Genomic DNA, 7793 nt, shown 5'->3' on the forward strand with positions numbered 1-7793 from the left:
AGGACCACAAAGGTTTTGAATATATTTTATAGAGATGAGGCTAAATACACATATACTGTTATTTATTTATTTGGGGGGAGGGGGGGAGAGGTGTTTGTTTTTTTACATAAAGCATTTGAACAATTTAACCCCTTAAGGACTGAGCCAAATGTAAACATTTTTACCAAAATAAAACGTAAACAAAACTTGGAATTTGACTGTTTAGCTTACTGGGCTTCTTTCTCCCGGTCAGTCCGCCGTTCATTTGCTGGAACACGGTAGTCTGACAGGTAAATGAAGAGACTGACAAGTAAGTCTCTACATTTACCTGTCACAGCACTCTGATTGGTTGTCTTGAAATCCAACCAATCAGAGTGCCCTGTGTCATTTTACACAGCGTGGGAAAGTTCTTTGGAATTTTCCCATGCTGTGTAATTTGACTCATAACAACACTCTGATTGGTTGATTGAAAGCAACCAATCAGAGAGTTGTGAGTCAAATTACACAGCGTGGGAAAATTTCGACAGACCATTATGAAAAACATCAAAAAAGGGGATTGGATGACTTCGATAGATCTGAGGGATGCCTACTACCAAATCCCTATAAACTGCGATCATATGAAATTTCTCCGATTCTGGGCTCTTGGAAAATGCTTCCAATTCAGGGGCTTTCCGTTTGGTCTCAGCTTGGCACCAAGAACGTTCCTGTAGGTTCTTGTCAAATTAATAGCCTACATAAGAGAAAGGGGAATCAAAATCTTCCATTACTTGGACGATATCCTCATCAAAGGTCTATCTCACCAGATAGTAGCTCATCATACTCTAGTGACGATCAATATCCTTCGATGCAATCTCAGCCCATGTGTTTCTCTCTACAGACAGGGCCTTGAAAATCCGAGACAAAATAAGAAAGTAACAAAGTCTCAAAAAGGCATCAGCGAGAGAAGTCATGAGCCTCTTAGGTTCTCTGACATCAACAATCGGGCTGGTAAAATGGGCCCAATGGAAGCCTCGTCCTATTCAGAAAGGCTTCCTTCTTCAATTCAACAGAATAGAAGCAGATTGGGATCAGAGGATTGTCACGAACGCACCCTACTCCAAGAGTGTGCGTGACGTAGTTGTGGTGGTGAAAGGGTTAAAGTACACTATTTGTCTTCACTAGACCGGAAATAATGACAAAATCACCCTTTTTAACACCACCCACACTTAAACATAATAATATAACTATTACTATTTTAACGCTGCCACCACCAAGACAATTTATAAATGGGGTACCACCAAATATTACTTAGTACAATATTTAGGGAATTACAAAAATACTAACTAGTCTCTTCAGGTAACATGATTCTTAACCAGACAAAGGCAGAACTTAATAAATGAATGTTTACAAAGAATAAATAAATGAACAAAGAATAGTCACAGTGCATATAAAATATATGATAAACAAGTTATTTACACCAACAACAGATAAAACAAAAAGGATAAAATACAATAAAACCCACCAAATATTACTTAGTACAATATTTAGGGAATTACAAAAATACTAACTAGTCTCTTCAGGTAACATGATTCTTAACCAGACAAAGGCAGAACTTAATAAATGAATGTTTACAAAGAATAAATAAATGAACAAAGAATAGTCACAGTGCATATAAAATATATGATAAACAAGTTATTTACACCAACAACAGATAAAACAAAAAGGATAAAATACAGAAGTCCTAATTACTCACTGTAGTGGAGTAGCAGTATAATCACGGTATCTCCGCTGGTAGTCAGGAAAAAGGAGGTAAAAAACACAGGCAGCGTAATAATAATCCCTCTTCTCCAAGGACTAGACGACACACAAAGTCTGGGAGCCAACTGTCAACTGTCAACTGACCTCTGTGGGGGTCCCAGCTTCAAAAGATGTAACCCCTGTTGACCTCAGCAATAACATCTCTGTAATTTGTGCCATTTACTACACAAATTACATTAAAGGATAATATTCCAAGGGTGTAATAATAAATTATACACCCTTGCCATGACAAGGATAACTCTGCCTTTCCCGGTAAGAAAAGGGTTGAACTGGTGGAAGGGCAAAGAGAATTTGTCGGAAGGTTTCCCGTTGGAGGAAACTTCTTGGAACATTATTACAACAGATGCAAGTTCTTTTGGATGAGGAGCCCATTTCAATTCCACCTGGAAACAAAGAAAGTGGACCCACGAAGAGAGCCGTATGGACTCAAATCTAAGGGAACAAAGGGCCATTTATGGAGCCATTTTGGAATTCCTTCCGAAGATCAAAGGATCTTGGGTCCTGATCTTAACAGACAACCGAGCAGTTGTGAACCACCAAGGAGCCACAAGGAGCAAATTGCTTTTGAAGGAACTGGCTTCCTTGATGGAAGTGGCCATGAATGGGCTTCGAGGTCTAAAGGCAATCTATCTTCTGGGTTCGGAGAACGTTACTGCGGACTTCATCAGCAGAACAGAATTTCTTCCAGGAGAATGGAGGCTTCACCCAGGGTTTTCTAATGGATTGTCCATCAGTGGGGCATACCCCAGATCGACCTGATGGCGACTTCCAGGAACTTTCAGGTAGATAAATTCTACTTTCTCCATCCAGACAATCGGGCGATGGGCCAGGATGCTCTCTCTCTTCCTTGGTCATTTCATTTAAGGTTTGCGTTCCCTCCCATATCCATGATACCCACATTTCTGAGAAAGGTTTGGACAGAAGGCAAAATAGTTATTGCTATTATCCCGATCTGGCCAAGAAGGCCATGGTTTCCTCTCTTAATCAAGTTGAGTCAGGAATGACCTCTGCTTCTCCCAATAATGAAGAAACTGATGAGTCAAGGTCCAATCTCCCATCTTCATCCAGAACACCTCAAGCTTGGGGTATGGGTTGTGAAAAGGAAAGACTACGTCATTTAGGCCTATCTGAAGCAGTGGTTAATACCCATTTGCAGTCTAGGAAGGGTTCTACTTCCTTGTGCTACAATGGAATCTGGAATATATTCAGAGAATGGGCATCAGCCAAGAACATTTACTTCTTGTAACCTCGCAATACTCAGATCCTGGATTTCCTCCAAGAAGGACTGGACAAAGGCCTCAGCACTCAGAGTTCTGTCCTCAGCTCTTTCAATATTATGCAATATCTCATGGGCTTCGGATCCTTTGATCTCAAGATTCTTCAAGGCAGCTTTCAGGTTGAGACCTCCTTCCAGGTCTGGTACCCCTCCTTAGGACCTTCCTCTTGTGCTCAACTACCTGACTGATGATCTGTTCCTTCCCCTTGAAAATTTGGATACTACCCTTCTGACTTACAAGACTTTGTTTTTGGTGGCTATTACTTCCGCAATAAGAATTTCATAGATTAAAGCCTTTTCTACCGTGTCTTCCTGCCTATAGAGCTATCAGCATTGGATGTGTTTGAGATCAAAACCTGAGTTTCTTCCTAAGGTGGTCTCTCAATTTCATCTCTCTCAATAAGTGGTCCTTCCATCATTATATCCAAATCCAACTTTTAGTGAAGAACGTTTGGATGTTAAGAACTGTCTGTCTCATTACCTTTGGATGTTAAGAACTGTCTGTCTCATTACCTTCTCTTTTATACAGAAAGACTGACCAACTCTTCGTTCTACCTTTAGGAGCTAGGAGAGGTGAGGCAGCTTCTTTATCTACATTGAAACATTGGATTTCGCTAGTAATCAGGAAAATGTATGTCGCTAAAGGTCAGTCTCCTCCAATAAAGATAAGAACAAATTCTACCAGAGCATTGTCGACTTCATGGGCTAATTGGGCAGAGGTTCCATACGATGATATTTGCAGAGCAGCCACCTGGTCTTCCCCGATGACGTTCATAAAACACTACAAACTGGACATGGCCTCTTCCTCCACCTCCTTTGTGAAGCGTGTTCTGTCTACGGTTTCTTTATCCCGCTGATATTAAATTACTTTGCAGCATGAGTGTATGTTTAGTGTTTTTTCTCAGTTTCTTTTTTCCCACCCTATATTTATGTGAGCTTGATTATTACCCATAAGTGATGCTGCCATGATTAGCCAGAAATAGAGAAAATGTATGACAAACTTACCCTAATTTTTTTTTCCTGGCTACTTCTCATGGCAGCATCAGGGTTTCCACCCATTATTTGTTTATTTTTTCAGCTTTATAATAGGACTGTGGTGTAAGGGGAGGAGGGACTCTTTATACCCATCAGTCTAATAATTAATCTAATTAATTAATGTCCTGTGACTGCTAAGGGAGGAGCTACCCATAAGTGATGCTGCCATGAGAAATAGCCAGGAAAAGAAAATTACGGTAAGTTACTCATAAATATTCTCTAATATAGTGGTTGCCCAGGATTACAAAACTATCTGAAAAAGTATGCAGTGGATCAGATTTCCGTGGCATAAGTGTATTGTAAACCACTGTTATGAAGGGTGTAGACGCAGTGGGGGATTTTCAAAGTTAGACAATGATAGAAGAAGTTACTGAAATAATGTGATTCAGGCCTTTTCACTGTTTTGAGGTTATCTGGAAAACTCTTAACCAGGAGATAGAGGAAAGAAAGGGATAGCTCTATGTAAGATGGTTTCCATAAGGCCATGTGCCTGTCTCCACAGATGTTGTGCTTGAGCACATATTCACCACATATGAGTGTTGCAACTCTAAGGTGACCCGCACAGTAAGAGGGTACTGACTTATAAGACTTTGTCAAAATATTGGGGGTGAGATTCCACCGTATAATAATTTTTTTTAGAGAGAAAGAGGGAGCATTTGAAGTTGTAACCTGAAGAGCAGCAATAATTTTCTGCTCTGGAACTATTTTACTGTTGTTTTCAATGTTATCTACTAAAATCTTATTTATTTATTTTTCTTTCATTTTTCTATGTAGTTTTGTGACATGTAATTTACATACAATAATCATATATTTTAAATCTGCTCAACCTGCGTTAAAATAATCACTGAATAATACCTTACAATGTTGTTTAAAGAGTACCATGACCACAGTGATTTTACGTAGTCAAGACACCAGGAGTCTGTATGTGTCGCATTTTGCTTTATAATGCGGCACATTACAGAAATTAACCCATCTGCTGCTGAATGTGTAACTCCACCAACGGCACCGTCATTGGGGTGTCACAGGCCAGCACAGAACTAGAGTTCCAGGATGGCTAATGAAAATGTTGTGCAACTTTCGTGGCACAGGATGACAGTCATTGGCTGTGAGTGGTCAACTGACGCTCTCAGCCAATGAATTGTGGCCACTTTGGCTTCTGGACCACCAGGGAGGATCGGAGCCTGGTGGGGACCCAGGTAAGGAGGTAAACCGCTGCTAAACAATTTGCCCCATAACCGAGAAAACAGGGCTAGGGTACTCCTGGCATCATGGGCACTACAGCAGGCTGTAATTGTTATGATGCTTGGAGTGACACTTTAAATGCATATAGCAAATAAAAGCTTAAAATCAATTTAAGGGACACTGTATGGACCAAAACCACTCACATCATAGACACTGCCAATTTGCATGGTCAATGTAATATATTGCGGTTAAATGGAAATATTTATATTTGGCCACAAACACACCTCTTCTGGCTGTCAGAGGCCTTTGATTTTCGATGGTCTTCATGTTCGGCGTTATCACACACAGCACAATGACACTAAATGCTGATAATGCTTCTATGAGAAGCATTGGATTGTTGGATCATCTCAACCTCCACGTATACACCATAGGCAGGGGCCTGGGCAACATTCCCACTACCCTTCCTGCCTCCATAACCTGTCCCCCACTTCCCTACCAGCCCCCTACATAAAACTGCATCGCCGAGGGGGCGTGGCCAACTACGGAGCTTAATGGACGCACATTGATTTAGCTCCTGAGGTCCCGGGCCCCAATCCAATTTAATCGGAGACTATCTACAGCTATGGGCAATCAAAAGAAGCAGGGGGCTACTCACGGACACCCAGGGAAAACTCCATCTACCAAAACAGGAGCCTTGACCCGTTATTTTAAAGAAAATACAGACCGCGGGGAGGAGGCCGCGACTACACCTCGCGTAATGGCGGACGCTGACCCGCAGCCTAACAGTCCATCAGTCTCAGAACTCTCCCACACCTCTTCTGACATAGCAAACGACACAGACATTAAAACCCTATTACAAAACTTACCTTCCAAAAACGATTTGTACAGCATGAAAAACGATTTACAAATCACGATGGGCAAGTTGGAAGCCACGTTCCATACAAGAATGGAGGCGATAGGCACGGAAGTCCGCCAGCTGAACCTCAGAGTCGTAGATCTGGACGAGGAGAGGGAAATAATCCAGGCTCAATTAAAAATATAACAACGACAATAGATTCCCATGCATTAAATTGGGCAGCTACACAGAGGCACATTGACGACTTGGATAACCGTGGGAGGAGAAATAATCTGCGGATAAGAGGCCTGCCAGAATCCCAGGGTGAGAATCTGGAATCAATTTTGACAGAGCTATTTAATCTTATACTTGGTGAACAAAGCGATAACAGAATTTTACTGGACAGAGCCCATCGTTCTCTACGCCCCAGGGGCCTTTCACCCGAAACCCCAAGGGACACAATATGCAGAATTCATTATTTCTCAATTAAAGAGAACATTCTCAAATCACTCAGAGATACCTCCCAACCCCTCCTCTTTCATGGCCATCCAATTCAGATTTACCCTGATCTATCCCGTTACACATTACAGGCACGCAGATCCTTAAAACCAATCACTGAACACTTAAGGAACAGAAACATCAGATATCGCTGGGGATTCCCTTTCGCTCTTATCGTTAACCACAAGGGTGCCTTATTAACGATCTCCTCTATCTTGGACATCCCCCCGTTTCTCCAGGCACTTGACTTACCGGCTACCACAGTTCTGGACTGGAACGGAATGCAACCGCAACAAGACACAGCAAGCCTTCCTCAGAGGCAGCGTTGGATTACACCTGCTAAAAAGAGAAGAAATTATCAACGATTTGCTTCACCGCAACAAAGATCAAGAATATCAGCGGATACTGCTAATCAGCGGAATCTACAATCTCCAGAATAAGAACTTTTTACTCCCCATTCAATTCAGACTTTATACTTCATGTCCCAACTTATACAACGGCCGACCAGATTTCCGCTAGCTAACTTTCTCCATCCTTCACCCAGAAGCGGATAACAAACCTTCTTACCCTACTCTTCAATCCCCTTTCCATATTTGCTCAAGCAAGTCTCAGACATACTTATCCACCACCTCCCAGAAATTATACCAGCCTAATTTAGATCACCAGGTCTACAATCAAACAACCAGGAACTTTGGGATACAAGTTTAAACTATGGACTGGTAACCCCAGCTCACCCCGGGACAATCTCACTCCTTTACGTCAACAATGTCTACACACCTTAAACACAGGTTGTATATATAATGACATGTCTTGAAATGTGTGGTAGGCTTCACTCATAATGGATCTCGGAAGGTCCATGATTTTCTCACAAACCATGATATAATTAACATTATAAGTCTGGGTATCTATCTATAGTTACATATCTGTAACAGTATATGTATGTCGACATCCCCCCCCTCCCCTCCCACTCTCCAAATTCCCTTCTTACCTTCCCTTTCCCCCCAACTCCACCTTCCCTCCCCCCCCCCCACCTACCCTCACCTCCACTCATCCGCTACATCAAGGTTTCTGGAACTCGGCCCTATTTCATGTCTCCCAAGGTTCTTAATATATACCAAAGGATTGCTACGCCCGGGATCCTTAGTATTGCCACAAAGATCCTCCCACATATAAACGGGTATCTATCGGCTG

Source organism: Pelobates fuscus, chromosome 3 (assembly GCF_036172605.1).
Source record: "Pelobates fuscus isolate aPelFus1 chromosome 3, aPelFus1.pri, whole genome shotgun sequence".
In the NCBI taxonomy this organism is placed as follows: Eukaryota; Metazoa; Chordata; class Amphibia; order Anura; family Pelobatidae; genus Pelobates; species Pelobates fuscus.